This window comes from Podarcis liolepis (genome assembly GCF_965112155.1).
Source record: "Podarcis liolepis genome assembly, chromosome: 3".
Lineage (NCBI taxonomy): Eukaryota > Metazoa > Chordata > Lepidosauria > Squamata > Lacertidae > Podarcis > Podarcis liolepis.
Window position 1 is genome coordinate 88,774,087 of NC_139557.1, and position 17,297 is coordinate 88,791,383.

General features: G+C 45.3%; 1 protein-coding gene across 3 annotated transcripts in view; it reads right to left on the reverse strand.

The window, feature by feature from the left end:
- Positions 1–15,524, reverse strand: part of LRFN2 (leucine rich repeat and fibronectin type III domain containing 2) — a 237,755-nt gene extending 222,231 nt beyond the window's left edge. The window contains exon 1 of one of the 3 annotated variants that reach the window (XM_083497190.1): positions 14,904–15,524. The gene's annotated coding sequence lies outside the window, so the exon portion shown is untranslated. The other 2 variants (XM_083497193.1, XM_083497191.1) reach the window with 2 other exon arrangements.
- Positions 15,525–17,297: the final 1,773 nt, after the last annotated feature.

Here is a 17,297-nt window from a genome sequence, read left to right on the forward strand (position 1 = left end):
GAGAATGGTGGAAAAAGTAGGCTCCTATAAGCAGTGTCAACTTGGATAAAATTGGGGGGGGTAAGTCCCACCCCCATAATTGATCACAAGATGTGGTGCATACACACTGTTTGAATGGTAACGTCCATCAACTTTGGGGGAACCCGTCCCCCTCAAATATTTTATGAGGAGGGGCTGAGGGGACATTGGTCCCTAGGAGTTGGCTCCCATGGCTCCCATGAGAAGGAACTCATAATAGAAGCTGGTGAAAATTTGGACATTAACAAACAAATGACTTTTCACAACTGGGGTTCAGATGACACCAAGTGTGTCCAGCAACCATGCCTTCTCCTTTTTGCACATTTTGATAGCCTTTGTATATAATATATAAAAAAGTCTTCCAACATTGTGTGGGGCAATCATGTTGAGGAGGTCTATGTACACATGTTGGAATGTACCTCAGGCTGCTTCACACACTGACTAAATACACTTAAGTTGTGGGTAGGGGTGGCCACGTGTCAATGGTGGCAGGGATAGCCTGTGCAACACCATGCCCACCCTCACAATTCCCCCCCCCACTGTTTATGTGATATCTTAATGTCCCTACAGTGGGAGATATCTAACCCCCCCCCCCCCCGCTACTTTGAAACTGGGTATCCCATTGTAAACACTTTGAAATCCTCTTGATTCTAGCTGAGCTCACAACCAAGTCAATGTCCAATTCCAGAAACATACTTCTACCGGGGTTATGGAAAACTTGCAGTCCTTAGACATGACTACAAAGGCAAAGGTAAGTCGGAACCTTAAGAACTAGGAATCAGTGCTGTACTGTGATTAAAACGCCCCCACCAATATACAGTAAATATCAGGAAGCAGTAGCCTATTTCATTTACATGTGAGATTGCTTTAACAAAATGCCAGACACCAGTTGTTGTTTTGAAGACCTAGCAAATACAATAGCATTTGCGTAATTTATTTTTGTCAATTCAGCCTGAGTCATTTCTTTGTTACATAGACACCTGCTCATTTTCCCCCTTGATTTTTTTTTTAGCACAGCAAATGTTATACTTTCTGATGATCACATTTATTGATTTCAGGCCAGTGCCAATGGGTAGCCTGGATGAGAGGGGTACAGCCTTCTCTTGACTGGGTGAGTCTGTAGGAGAGCAAATCCTGTAATATTCCTTGCATTCTAGTCTCTCTGACAAGGGCAACCCATTTGTCCAGGCTCGTTCCTCAATTATTAGGAACCATCAGTGGACATGGAGCCTCTACAGTCCATGATTCCTGGACTGAGTTAGAACCACATCTCTTTGTCACCTGCTGCCTACAGGAGCCCTGGAGCTACTGGGAAATGGCGCCCTGAAAACTGACAACTGCTTCACCCCAGTTGCCCCAGCCACTCTGGGTGGCTTCCAACAAACATAAAAGCATAATAAAACATCAAACATTAAAAACTTCCCTACACAGGGCTGCCTTTAGAGATGTTTTAAAAGCTGCATATAAAAGTTGCTTCCTGGAGTTCTCCTGGCTTTGGGAAGGTGGCTAGGGTGACCCCATCAGAGCATCACATCTCCTCTACCAATTCCAGGAAGTGCTTGCCCAGCTTAGAGAAGGAGACGTGAGCCCATGACCCAGAAGAATGTTGCAGGGTACGACCCTGTAGTGAAAATAGGCATGCACTGTCAGGTGTTGAGAGTACAGAGAAAGGTACAGTGTTGCAGCAAGTTATTTAATTATCATGTAATAACTATATACCAAGATCTTAATGAAGTTCTAGTAAAACATGTAATTGTTTTTCCTGGCCCTGAGGAAATTTAACACCCAAGGGCAACTGCTCAGAGGACTGGCATCATTTTTTTTTCCTCCCTAGGAAACAAAGCACTGATACAAATATTAAAAAAGCCCCATGCATTGTTCGCTTTCCTCAAAGGGGAATTGCCCCAGCTCCTCAATCATTTTGATTGCCTATTTCCACACCTCTTCCATTGGAAAAGTATCATTTTTCCAATGCAGAAATCAGAAATGTACACAGTTTTCCAAGTGTGGCCACACTATAGATTTTGTGCAAAGCCATTGCAATGTTGGCAGTTTCGTTTTCACTCCATTTCCTTATGATCCCATGAGGGCAGACATTTGGCTTAGTCCAGGTCACCATTTGAGCCTGACTGACAATATTATAGTGATTCTGACAATATTTCAGGCCGTGTCTTGTCCTATAAGTAGCGTTCTCCTGGCTGGTGGAAAGCATGAAGGAAATCAGTTCCTTATTAACCTTATTTTGAGGGCTTTGGTTTTATTTCTGACGGTCAGTAGCAAACTGAGTGGTGGGGCTGAGGCATGTACCTGACCTGACAGATGAGTCACTGCTTCTTACTGGGAGGGGGGCAAGGTTGCTGGGGTGGTGGAAGAGGTGTGCCAGATTGGCTCTGCTGTCGGATTTCCACGATGGCAGCTTTGCCACTGCTTTCCCCTTTCCTCTCCTGCTAAGCAAGAGCATCTCACCTGCTGGGAGGTCAGAGCCTCCACCTCACCCCACCTTTTGCCATTGCTAAGGGTTGAAGACATTCAGTTGAAGGGGTTGGGGAAAACAAACTGCAGAGTGAAGCATGATATATAAGATATAACCAGTGCTTTTTTCCTAGAAAAATAAGCGCTGGTATTCACCATGGATGAGTGGCTGTGGTCTAAACCACTGAGCCTCTTGGGCTTGCCAATCAGAAGGTTGGTGGTTTGAATCCCCATGACTGGGTGAGTCCCATTGCTCTGTGCCAGCTCGTGCCAACCTAGCAGTTCGAAAGCATGACAGTGCATGTAGATAAATAGGTACCACTGCAGTGGGAAGGTAAACAGTGTTTCCGTGTACTCTGGTTTCCATCACGGTGTTCCATTGCACCAGAAGTGGTTTAGTCATGCTGGCCACATGACCCAGAAAGCTGTCTGTGGACAAACAACAGCTCCCTCAGCCTGAAAATGAGATGAGCGCCACAACCTCATAGTTGCCTTTGACGGGACTTAACCATCTAGGGGTCCTTTACCTTTTTAAAAACCTACTCACCATGTATGTGTCACACTTGTTAACCAAAAAGAAGAAAAGAAAAAAGAGGTGCCAGTACTGCAAACCCTTGAATAGCCCCTGAAAAAAGCACTGGATATAACAATATCCCTATCTTTTGTGCTTGTGTGCATTGCCAATTTTGTTCAGTGTAATAAGGACATCTTATGGAGCTGTTTCAGTTAGCAAGCTGATTGAATATCTGTCACACCACAGAGAATGTGCAGCACACTCACACACTGCTGCTACCTGCTAAAGTTGTTTTTCAACATCACACGTACAGGGGAACAAAACACCAGAAGAACATCTTGTTGTTTTCAAGTGTTGTAGTGTATCCGTCTGGTGCAGGTGATGTGAGCAAGGTAACAGAGTAAAGCATCTTTATATGACTCAGATGAGAAAGCTGTGTCTCATCTGAAGGCAGAATTTAAACTTCAGAGGCCTGCAAGCCTACAAGAACTTCCCGCAAAACTTGGGATGGGGTGGTGTTCAACTTTGACTATAATCAACTCCAGAACCACTATTTGTGGCAGAAGTTGGACCGTTTCCAGAGCAGGCTTTCTTTAAAGGACAGGTAGATCATTATTTCCCCACACATCCCATTTTATAGGTGGTGTGTGGTGGGAGTGAGGGGTGCACACTTACGGCAACACCACAGTAATAGACTTAGCAGTGTGGTAATTTCTAAGCTTTCAGTATACAACCTGACAGTATTAATATGCACATGAATAACAGGAGGAAGGATCAAAGCATTGGCTGAAAAAATATATGAAGCTGATAGATGGGGTCATCTGGAGACTGGGGCTGAGCTGTCACCAGCATGCTGGTGACTCCCAGATCCATTTCCCCTTTTCATCCGAGTCAAGTGAAGCCAGTGCTTTTTCTAGGAAAAAAAGAGGTGCCAGAACTCACTGTGAATGCCTTCCTTGTTCTGTTATAATGGCAATGGTGCCCACCTAAGAGGTGCTGGAACTGAGTTCTGGTGAGTTCCAACTGGGGGGAAAAAACCCTGAGAGAAGCTATGGAAATGCTGAAATGGTGTCTGAAACTAGGGCTGGGTTGTGGCAGCTCATGGTTGATGAAACTGAAGCTCAATTATGACAAGATGGAGATGTGATGGTTCTTGGATCTATGGATATGGTGCACAGCTGTATGTGTGAAGGCTCCATCACTGCAGTTGGTCACACTGTTTGCATGGAGGTTGGGGCCCCCACATCCACGTTGAGTAACACAGCAACACTAACACCTGAAGAGGGCTCTTCCAATAGATGTAAGCAGAAGACTCTATAGGTTATGCTTGTGCTGTGTTGATATGAACTATGTTGCACAGATATGCCTGATCAGGAAGTCAGAGATACAGCAGCAGAGATACACCTGCCTGATTCCATCTTGAGCTTTTCCTCCCAGTGGACTATTGGTACAAGCTGTGACAAGTGAAAAGCTAGATGTCCACTTGTATTTCTCCCATCTTCTTGATGGACTAGATGCAAAGTCAAGCTCCTTGTAAACCTCACTTTCGCAGAGAGAGTCCAGCGCTGATCTTTGTAGTCTCTATTGTAGCACATATAATTGCACCAGAATCTGAGGTTACAGTGAAGTTCCACAGCACCACCAGCATCCTTATAATCTAGAATGTGTCATTTCCAGCCCTAAGAGAAATGTCATTTTCAGCCCTGATAGAAATGTATTTTCCTTCACTTACGTAACTAATGAGACCAGAGGAAGAACCTTAACCACTTTCAACATATGTTTTCTGTCTGTCTTTTGAAAGCAATATAAAGCCAAGTGAAAAAGAAAGGAACAACTTGCTATTCATTTACTCTTAGTTGACCTCCTCCTTAATCCACCTTGTTTTACTTCTGAGCACCAGAGGCTGACATGGACTGAGATGCACTAGTCCAGCCTCTTATCTTGCATCCAACCAGAATCTAAGCCCTGGGATTTGTTGGCTATTCCAGGACCTGTCTCCTTATCTTACCCAGTTTAACACAACCTTTCTGACATCACAACACCTGCCAGTAGGATTAGAGGCCAGCTCTTTGTAAAATACCTACCCCAGCTGGCCTTCCAACACCTTTATATTAATCCAAATCCTTCAATCTCTACCACTGCTAAATTCAGAATCACAGTTCCTATTTAACAGAGAGTTGCCACAGCAAACGAAGCAACACTACAGAGATACATCACTATGTATCACTCAAGGAAGGGCCTTAGTTCAGTGGTAGGGAATCTGTTTTGCAGGCAAAAGCTCCCAAGTTTAACCTCCAGCATTTCCAGGTAAGGTAGGGAACGTCCCCAGTCAGGCAACGTGGAGAATCACTGCCAGTCTCTGTAGATAAACCAGAGCTGGATGGACCAGTGAGATAGCTTTCCATGGGTATTCTGTGGAGGTGTAACATTCTAAGGTAGGTTCAGAGATGAGATGCACTGGAGTAAGAAACATCCCCTACCCCTACCCCAAAAAAAATCTAAAATGAAATGCATTTGGATACCTTCATCAGCCAGAAGGAAACAGGTAGAAGCCAGGAAACTTTTCAGGAAAACCTTCCAGGAGCCACATGCATTTAGAAGTTGTGACATTTACAGCAGAGGTGGAGAACCTAAGACACAGGATGAATGTGGCCCTCATAGCTTCTCTCTCTGGTCCTCAGAACTCTCCTTGAGCCACAACACTCACTGGCTCTGCCAGGGTTGCTTTTTCCTGGCTGGACTGTGTCACTGTACTCTGGTAATGTCTCTGGCTTATCAGGATGGAGGATAGACAGTGTGTGTGTGTAAACAAGCCTCCTGTACAAAGGCAAAATTTACATTTGTTGCCAGCTCTCTTTGGCCTCTGGCTCTTCCCACCGCTGTCATGAAGCCCTCAAAAGATTGCTATGAATGGATTACGGCTCTCAGGCTGCCAAAGGTTCCTCACCCCTTATTTCCAGCATAGGAAGTGACCACTCTTTTGCACAGTCTACAGAGATGTCAAAGACTTCATTTCACTGCAGCGACGGAAATCAAACAAATGTAGGACAGGCAGATAAGGCCACAGAATTATTGTTATTAAAACTCCTCCCAAATCTCCTTCCGGAATAAAACTAACAAGAAAGCGGGGGGGCGGGAGTAGGGGGGGAGAAAACAAATCAAACAGAAATTTAGCAGCCTCATCTCTAAATGGCATGTTTTCAGTATCCCATACAGCATCTTTGTGGGCTGTTTAGTGACATGTTTACATCTGCTTCTGCCATGCAGGGCATTGGCAGCCTCCCAAGTTGAAGGTAATTCAGGTTATTATACTCTGAAGTAAAAAAAACCAACCAGTGACAACCCCCCTCCTTTCCAATCTGGAGATGGGGTGGGATCAAGAGCAACAGCTGGGACGATGGTAAGAGCTTTGTAGTACTATTGCAAATGGGATTACACCCCCCCCACACACACACACCCATTGCTACAACATGCCTTAAAGTGATTGTAACAAAATATTTTAGATGAAGATTATAAAAAGCATAGAGCACCCACTTCATTTGTATCAGATCTCCCATTACAAAATTGTACAAAAAGAATCCAATGCCAGTACAAAGCTCTTCTTTCCAGATAGACCACCCGTAATTTAACACTTGGAGCCTAAATCCATCGATTTGGCTGGTTGCTCTGCATCAAGATGCAGTTCCTTGCCTCTGCAATTCATAGCTAGGGGTGGAAGGGAAATCCATTTTAAGTGGGCTATACATGGATTTGGGGTGGCTGGAGCCTGATCAAATTTTGCTGGATCAAAATGACCCTTGTGTCAAGTGTCCATTTGTGTTCACTCGAGCATTTTTTAAAAGCCCGGCTAAATATATGCAAAATGATACAGAATGAAATACATATCTTATACACATAATATGTATGAAAGAGTCAAGCTGCATATGGGACTGCACTTCTGGCACAAAATTCCATATGTATATAAATATATGCATCTTTTTTTATATAGGTAAATGCATTGCAGTATCTGTTTATACGCTTGTTACTCTAGGAAACTAGGAGTGTAAATGCATATAATATTCTTACAGTATTATACATGTAATAGTGCATGTAATGGGCAAGGATTGCTCATATTTTTAGCTGAATGAGGACACTGAGATTAAGGTGCGAGACTAGAAATAGGGGGAGGGACCAGTGTGAATAAGCTTGATATCAAGATTTTCAGAAAGTGTCATCCTTTTCCCTGCTAGGTGTACTCCTATTATTTACTACTTTCTGTCCTAGTTTCCCAGGCCTTTTCCCTTCTCTGCCCATCCCCTTTATGGTCTTCTCTCATTCTCTTCCTCTGGACCACTTTCTCTTCCAATTCTCCTTCACCAACACCCTGTTATTACTATCCATTCTTACTTAGGCCTGAATATCCTCATATTATGAGCAGCTCACCCAATGGCAGCATGACATCCTTGAAGTCAGAACAGCTCATCCAACAGGGACCATTCTGCTGATCTTGCCTCTCTGTGACATCACAGCAGGTCATCCCAATGCTGCCACCAAGCATCATCATCAATACTATGAATTGCCTGGATTGCTTAATTGGTTGGAGCATGGTGCTGGTAGCGCCAGGGTTGCAGGTTCAATCCTGGTAAGGGACCGCTGCATAATCCTGCATTGCAGGGAATTAGACTAGATGAGCCTCAGGTCCCTTCCAATTACATAATTCTCTGTGTATATTACAGTGCATAGAATGGGGCAATTTAACCACTGCTAACATTCCCTGGGGGTTGTCACCAAATGCACAATACAGGACTTTGGGGGTTAAATCATCACAACTTTTATTTACCTGACCCATCAAGAATCTTCACTAAATGCAGCTATAAGCAGAGTATACAAATAGGACTAAACTCCTACGGTTTCCTCATACTGGGTCCAAGCTCAGCACCAGATGCTTGATGAAAGCTTTCATGGACAGCTCATCTTAAAGCTGAGCAGAGGGGCACCTGTTTACTTCATCCCACCTCTGCTGGTCAATGTTTCAAAAGATAAAACCTCCAATCAATTGCGCCAATCAATGCCCAGCAAGCCAGTCAACAAGTGGAGGTAGGTTGTCTAAGTAGCCTCCTCCCAAAAGCTGACTCCAGCTGTTCACCAGCCATCACTACCTGCCGTTTAGTTGTGGTGGTAAATTGTCAGAATAGCCGAATCAGAAAACGTTGCACCCACGTTCTTAAGGAGAAGTGTGGAATAGGTGTGGGGAGGAGGGAATGTGTTCCAAAGTTCAATCATGGGGCATCCCCAAATATTTTACTCAGACCATGAAAATGCCACTAGCTTCACCCCATGGGAGAGAGGAATGCCACACTGAAACCAGAGGTTGCTTGGAAAATGCCAGCAGTCTTTCAAGGGGGCCACCAAGGTTTACTCCAAATGACCACAGCTGGCCAGCAACCTCTCACTCCTGCCAGGGGAAGTCTCACAATGTTTTCTCTGGATATGGCATGTGGCAGATTTGTCCCTGTCTAATGGTTGTATCCAGGGCTCCTGAGGCACACCACACATTGGGGGGGGGGCCTCACCAGGGAACAAGGGGTGAGTGGAGATTTACATCAGGAACAAGGGGGTGGGAATGGGAGCCTGTTCTTTTAAGAAATGGTGGGAAATCTGGAGAAAGCAAAACAGCAGGTGCCTCAAGGGATCACAGAGTCCAAGCCCAATCTTATGCATGTTTAGTCAGCAGTAAGTTTCACTGGGTTCAGTTCTGCTTGCATTCAAAGAAATAGCTTGAAGGATGGGAGTCATTCTTGGGTGCCCTTGGGGGCAGATGATTTGCACCCTTTTCAGCTGCAATGGTAAAGACTGACATCAAAATTTTGTTCAATGTTTGCCAGCAGCAGCTCAAGCCATTTTCCTGCTTGAGGCAAAGGACTGGAAGGTGCATTCCCCATTCTGTGCACCAAATCTGACTAGCCTGATAGTTGGAACAGTGTCTCCACCGCACTTGAAGGCAGCAAGCAAGCTTAGGGGCTGCAGGGCAGACCACGCAGCACACATTTCTAGCCAATTTCTACGCCTCAGAATTTGCTGTCTGAGGCAGCTGCCTCATTCTGCCTCATAGAAGGGCCGGTCCTGATTGTGACAACAACACTACCAAGCAACATTTTGTAAATAAGGAACTTTTTCTCAGTCAGGTGATGATCAGTTTTGCTACCATGAATAAACTCAGTATTAGTTGTACATATTCACTGGAAGGCTTTTTATTCCCATAATACTAATAAAATTGTAACAGAATCAAAATAGACTCAAATTAATTAAATTATCCTTAAGAGCTTTTTGCATCCTCTCCAACAACATTTATGAGCTATGCCATAGTTTTAGTGGCATGATATAATGGAGTGTGTGTGTAAGAGAGAGAGGGTGGAGGAGAGAGAGGGAAAGAGAGATTGGTACATGGTTTTGGTATATTTTAATTTTTTGTTCTATAAGGAAAGGCTGGACATTCACTCTACAGGTGATTCCTTATATTGAAGTGGAGAATTACCAGCCTGCAGGCCAACCTTGGAAGATGCCAGCAGGCCAGGGGAATAGTTTGGCCCACAAGGGGATTTCCCCCAAACCATACCCACCCACGCAGCAGCTGACATCCCCAGTGATGTCAGCTGATGGGCAGGAGTACAAGGTTAAATAATGCATTGGCTGCGTGCCCTGCTGCCAGCAGGGAACAGGATCGCACAGCCAAGGCAGTAGGATTTAATCTCCACTCATCAGCGGATGAGTGGGGATTAAAGTACTTCTCAAAAACGCTGTTTGAAGCAGATTGTGTGCTTCTTCTGCAGTCAGTCGGGTGGCAGTGGCAGGCTACTGATAGGAGCTGCTTCAAATAGCACTTTTGGGGAGTAATGTAAGGCAGCCCCCATTTCAGCTGAAATGGGAGTGCTGGGGGTTGCTTCAAAGCACTTCTCAAAAACTGTGCAGCTGATCCCACTCTTTTTCATTTAACAGATTGCAGAAGCCCTTAAAACAGCCCCATACTCATGTCTCAGGCTGATATGGGATCATGAGGGCTGCTTTAAAGCCTTTGCAAGCCTCCCAACACTCCCCTTTTAGAGCTCTGAGACCAGGACTTTCAAGTGGGGAGAGATCTGCAAAGCTCTGCATTTGACAGGTGGGCAGCCAAACCCACCCATCAATCATGCGGTGTCATACTGATGTGATATGATTGACAGGTAGATCCACCTGCCAAGTTTGGCCCATGAGGCTGATCATGATAAGGATTGGGCCTTGGGTGCCAAAAAGTTCCCTCGCCCGGTGTATCTTCCTTAGATAGCCTCTCCAATCACATTTCTACTTATTAATGTTTGCCATGTTCCATTACTATCATCTAGAGACTTTAACAAATTGACATAGTTTTTAATAAGCCCTTAGAGTTTGATGATATAAACATGCTCTCATAATCTGAGTTCCCAGTAGTCTCTTAAGCACTAGGGGGGAGAAATGATCTAATTTGTAAGCGCAAGAAGAAAGCTACCCATTGTTTGCTTATATGGGTCATTCTGTAGTATCCCTGTTGCATTCAGAGGATGCCAGTATAACACACTAGACACAGAAAAAAGATGCAATGAACTTCAGTGAACAGGTTATCACTTTCCTCATCTGCCATGGCTTTCCCTACTTTCCACACTTTCATCTGTGTTTTACAGTAATCAACCACTAGCACAAGTAACTCCCATGTGAACATGTTCTAGGTCTGGATTGTGGGTGCGGAAAATCCAGATACTTCTTTAGATCTTTCAGTAATCATAGAACCAACCAGAGATCTCTGGCTCATGAAGGTATAGCTTTCAATCTGTCAGACACACACACATTCTAAATTGTTTGGTATAATCTATGCTAGTTGTATATGCTTTTTCGCTTACAATCACACTGCATCATGGTATTGTAGTCTTAAAGATGGGCACTAATTAATTAGAGGAAAAAGTTGTATTATAAGATTTATGGTGAAAGGACTGACATCTGGCAAATATACAAACATCATAAGGATATGAAATGATTATTGATGTAAATGCAAATACACAAGCACACTTCCTTCCTAAACCAGTGAATTTGTCTCAAGAACAGCTGATATTAGTATGGTTACTGCAATTGTACAAGCAGGTTATGAATATGGTAGTCCTGAAATATTCTCTCTCTCTTTTTGCTTTTTTGTGATTTATTGGCCACAACCCTAGTTTCACGGTTCTTTTAATACAAGACAAGTCTAGTTTCATGGCTCCTAGCTCAATTTTAATTGGTTCTAGAATGATACAAAACTTTCCTGGTTGTAGTTAAAGCTGTATTTGACAACCTTTCAATTTGTCACCTGATAGATGATTTGATTGTTTATTTATATGCCTCTTCAAACTAGTGTATCTAAGGGATGTAAAATACAAGTAAAATATACGGTAAGTTAGGTTGAACCACAGATCACAAATACCAGTTTAGGAAGAGGGGAAGCGTTAAGCTCAGAGCCCTATGAGTCTCCAACAAAGTGGTTCTGAGTTAGGAATCTTTACCCAGAAGTCTCTTGTTTATGACTGGATGAAGGGAAAGCAGAACTTGGTTTCTGTCTTTGCAAGTATTGCTGAGAGGTTTGGGGTACAGAGACGGGAGCATAGATGAGTCTCGCTTTTCTTTCCTCCAAAGTGTCCCCCTCTCTTCTGAAGAGGAAAAAGTGCTCAAAGGCATTATTTTTCACTCCAGTCTATTGGCTAGAAGCTCAGAGAGAAGAGAAAATGCCCACCTGCATCTAACAAAGCTTCGCCCCAGCCCATTTCCACACATGACAGTGCCCTGTGCCCAGGAAAATAGCAATATCCCTACTCCAGAACAAGCATCTCTATACATGCACGCCCGAAGCAGACATGACTGCCACATTTCAAACACCAGTCGATGGATTGAGGGCTGTGGTGAAAGAGACAGAGTGAGATGACTTGCAAAGGACTGTCAGGGAGCTGTCAGCTCCTATCCCACCATGCAGAAAGGGACGCACAGAGGCTGCCATAGAAATGCTAAGTGGGCTGTTTACATTTTCCGAAGAGTAGGGGGAGGAGGAGGAGAGAAGGCAAAACTAAGTGATTATATTCCACATTTCAATATAAACAAGTGTTGTTAAATGGCAGCAGCAACAGTGGAGAGGAAGCAGGCAGGCTGAGAGGAAGAGGAGCAGAACCAGGGCTCACAGTGAACCGTGGTTTTATTACTGTCTGCAGAGATGAAACTGCCTAGGCGAGATCCTAGAAACAAGGCACTCCACCTACAATGTTAATCAGCCAGAAATAAGAGCTGGGTCCTGAATGTTATTTATTTCATCACAGTTACATTGCAGAGAAGATGGTCTCAAAATGCACACCATGCTGCAGAAGGTGCCAGTTCCCAAAGGTTATGAAGGCATATTTGGACAGAGTCCACCCCCCCCCAAAAAGCACAACCTCTTTTTTCAGCAAATCATACACCCTAAAGGGGCTTTGCAGCCACCCTCACTCTGTTTTGACAAGAGGATGCAAACCACATAGATTGGGCATGTGCCAACTGCAAGCTAACTCTGCTCAGGGTAAGAACCAAAGCGGGGCTAAATGGGAAGCATCGTAGGAAAAAGCAATGTCCAACTACGCTGTGTTTCTCCGTTTTCTCAAACCAGTGATGGTTCCAGCACACACAACCATTTCCATAACAGGATCAACATTTGCTGCCCAGTGACACCTGAGGTGTCATAGCTTCTCCGTATCCATGAAACCTGGAGGAACGAATTGGGGGCAGATCTTTGACTTCCTAGTGATTGGTACTGCGTATCTGAGAACATGCATGTTTACTCAGCAGTGCATATGCTTAGAAGCACATTAGGGAAAAGCTCCTCTTCCAAGATTGTCCGTCTTTCCTCCTGTCTCTGCATACAATGGTGGTGTTACTCGCAAAAGAGTATGGGAGGAACCCCCCCCCCACCTCTTTGATCGTCCCTTAGCATCTCTAGGAAATAGAAACAAATCACTAGGTGTGCCACACACAACATAGAGTCCTGCTACATGATCTCATTTCCTTTTTCTGTAGGTGTAAGTGCATATCAAATGTAGTGGCTGCCCATTTATCCATGGGCAAGGGGTTTAGAAAGTTCACAGTGGAGCCTCCCCAGCAATTTTCTGCTGGAGGATCTCTTGAATCTCCTTTCTTCTTAATCTTACTTTGGTTCTAGAACACCAGTTTAATATATTTAGGGAATGTGAGTGTCAAAGAAAGTGATCAAGAGAGACTGCCCACTTTGATCTGTCATACTACATGCAAATGCCACCACTGTCACATCAACTGCCCAGCTCTTTCAGGGAACTGTAAACATCTGATGACGCTTGAGTGACATGATATGGCATAATCAAGGTGGGTCTCCATTCCTTATTTGCCCACCTTTCAATAGCTCTACTTGCTTAATCCCATTGGGACCCTCTTTTCCTTACCTATTCCTTTACATTATTAGGAATCTCTGTAAGACAAACTGGGATTTCACCTGATCTCAGGTGTTCCCTTCCAGTCCTGCTGCCTCTCCTGGTCTCCTGCCACGTATCTCCAGTTTCTATTCTTTCTATGACATCTCCGAAGATCCTCTGTCCTTGAACTGTATGCTTTCAGACAGAACGGAGTTTTATCTGCATAGCAAAGTTCTTCCTTAGCTTTACAGGGTTTTTATTTTTATTTTTAAATCCCTAGATGGTTTCCACACATTTCTCCTTCCTTCTTTTCCCATAATGCTTGTTCTAATAGAATATTGTAATTTCTCCTGCTCCCCCTTTCCAAACCCTTTTTTGATCTTTGATCTACTCCAGCATAAATTATTTTAGATTTCTAGCAGCAGTTTTTTTTTTCATCCAAGGGAGACACACACCATGCAATTCCTTTGAACTCCTTTCCCCCCCTTATTAAAAGCAAAGCAAAAACAAGACTCATTTCCCTCCGCAAGATCTCTGTTACCAAGGGTCTTAGAAACATACAAATAAAGTTATGCATTTCCCCACAAATGCCCTTCAAACCCACCTCAAATGCTCTCTAAGACATTAAAGAAAAGGTTATGTTATATATACAATGAGAGTTTGATAGGAAACACCCCGGCTCTTACCTTTGATGAATCACATTTATCCCTGGTTTGGCAATATAATCTCCGGAAGGTACTTAGTTCTTCTTTCTATGCCATGCATCCTTGCCCCCCCCCCTTCTTCTTCAAATGAAAATATAATGATATTTTTTTAAAAAATCCTCAGTCGATCACCGGTTATGAAAATATATTTATAGGAAGAAACCTTGGCAGATGGACCCTGATTCAGCGAGGTCCAAATGACTGAATCCTTCAGACTTCTTAGTAATATCCACAGCACCCAAAAAAAACCGAGAAAAAAAAGAGAGAGAAAACAGCAGAAGACGTGTGTGTGTGTGTGTGTGTGTGTGTGTGTCAGACAGAGAAGGAATAAACTTGCTCTCCCCCCCCCCCTTTCTTTTCCCAAAGACAATTTTGAACGACTAAGCAGCCCTGCAGGCATATGGCTCCAAACGCATCCCAGGGTACCACACGCATGTGAGCATTGCAAGTCTCCAAGTTCACCTTAGCAGAGCTTCTCTGTGTATATGTGTGTATGCATGTGAGAACAGAAAAGGAGGGGGGATATCCACCCCTGTGCACACAAACACACAGAGAGACAGAGATGGATGGAGGGTGGGGGAAGAGAAGGGACGGGGGGAGAAAAACCCAGCAGACTCACTGGAGTGATCTCACGAAGTGCTCTAGATGGCAGAGCCGGCAAGGCTTGTAAGACAAGCGGTGCGGAAGAGGAAAGCGGGGGGGGGGGGGGGACAGAGAGGAGAAGGAAAAAAAGGATCCACCCTCGCAAGCAGCTTGAGAAATTCTTCTTACCTCTCCCGATGCCGCGCCGTAAAGAAAGTAGGCTCTGCAGCAAATGCATCCATCTAGGCGCCCATCTCCAACAACAAACCTCGTTCAATACTTTCCAAAGAAAGGGGGGGGACCAGTCCCTTCCCCCAGGGGAAAAAAAGCCGATTGAAAGCAAAAAAGTAGGCGGAGAGGCTTGCGAAGCGGCAGAGGCGGCGGGGTAAGGGTAAGACTTATGGGGACGAGGCTCCCGAAACCAAATAGTCCCAAACTCTCCGGCAGGCTCGCTGGGCGACCGTGGCGCTGCGCCGCTTTGGATAAGCCATTGCGTAACTAGGGACCCCTAAGCTGGAGAGACGCTGCCCGGCATGCTTAAATCCTCGGCAGCCTCGGTGAACATTTGTCAGCAGAAAGCATGTCAGGGCTCTGCGCGGAAAAGGAGGGAGGGACGGGGAGGCGAGAGGAAAGCGCTGCCGCCTTTCGCTCGTGGGTGCTGAAAAGCATTGCTGCTGCTGCTGCTGCTGCTGCTGTTGCTACGAAGGCGTGTGGAAGCAACTGTGCAAGGCGCGCACACGCCCCCCAAAAATGCAAGGGGGAAGAGGGGTAAACTCTATCGGTAATACAGCTTCCCCTCCATTCACACGGCTCTAGTGCTAAAAAGATGTTCTTGCAGACTTGCTATTTTAGGAACTTCGCTGCCAGGAGATGGGGTGTGGGAGTAGGGTGGGCAGGGACATGATTTGGAGAGGAAGCTTGAGGGGGCTGGTTTCTGGCTCCCTCCGTGGCTTAGAAAAGTCTGCAGTAAATAGCTAGAAGGTTGGGTTGACCATGGAGGTCCCGCTCAGGGGAGACCTGCTGAAAGAAATGTACGGAACTAACTCAGGGTCAATTCAATCCGATGGCTCTGCTGACAGCACAACTGGCTTGCTTGTTTATTTATTGAATTTGCACCCCATCTTTTTATCCAAGGAGCTCAAAGTGGCTCTCCCCCTTCCTCATTCAATCCTAACAACATCCCTGCGAGGTAGGTTAGTCCGAGAGGCCGCAAATAGCAGTCAAGGTCATCCAGTGAGCTTTACGGCCAAGTGGAGAACTGAACTGTTGCATACCACTCAAGTATGAGTGGTGTGAGATTCCAGGGGTTTAGACCCAGGGATCTTTCAAAATGATGCACAGTGGAGACTGCAGTGTCTTTATGATATATGGCTGATTTACACACACACATACACACTCTCACACACAGACAACCAGAGCCTACAATGGAGGCATACACAGCATACACCCCAAGAGGGTCCCATATCTCCCATTGCTGTAGCCTCCAATTCAAAACAGGCAGCCCACATTGTGTTCTGCCCACTCCCACCCCTCAGGCTTGCTGTGTTTAACAGACAGACACCTGTTGATCACACCACAGCCAAATGAAATCCTAAATTTTCCTCCTAATACAATTGTTTTCTAACTAATGCACTCAGAGCTTTGGGGGGGGGGGGAGCTGGTTCCTTCCCATTTGCTGGCTGGCACAGAACCTTCACTAATGGCCCATCTTTCAGGTGATCTTTTGAACACAGGGAGCAGAGAGTCTGATTTCCAGTTTAACTCTCCACGCATTGATTAAATTCTGACATTTACTAGACCCAAGAATTATTGGTGTCTTGCACCCACAAACCCTGGCATAGGTGCCAACTCCCTGGGGCCCTGGGTGCCCGAGCACCCACAACATTCCCCATGAAGGGGCCAGGCACCCACAAATTTCAGTGCCAGGGCCATGCAAGCTGCATGGTACCCATGGCCCTGGGCACCCACGGTCCCAGGTCCAAGCTGGCACTCCTGAACCCTGGCACCCACAAACTCATAACAGAACCATAGAATCCCAGGTCCTAGTCTGACACTCTAACCACTACACCACACTGGCTTTCACACTGGCTTAATTGGATATAACCTACCCCAAAGCAGAATAAAGGTAAAGGGACCCCTGACCATTAGGTCCAGTCATGGACGACTCTGGAGTTGCAGCTCTCATCTCTCTTTATTGGCCGAGGGAGCCGGTGTACAGCTTCCAGGTCATGTGGCCAACATGACTAAGCCACTTCTGGTAAGCCAGAGCAGTGCACGGAAACGCCGTTTTCCTTCCCACTAGAAAGGCACCTATTTATCTACTTGCACTTCTACGTGCTTTTGAACTGCTAGGTTGGCAGGAGCAGGGACCGAGCAACGGGAGCTCACCCCGTTGCGGGGATTCAAACCGCTGACCTTCTGATCAGCAAGCTCTAGGCTCTGTGGTTTAACCCACAGTGCCACCCGCATCCCAAAGCAGAACGCCCACCCCTTTATACAAATGTACCTGCACACACAGAGAGATGGAGGGAGTGGGAGAAGGGGAAAACTGATTGAGATATTGGAGAACAGGAGTATTGGGGA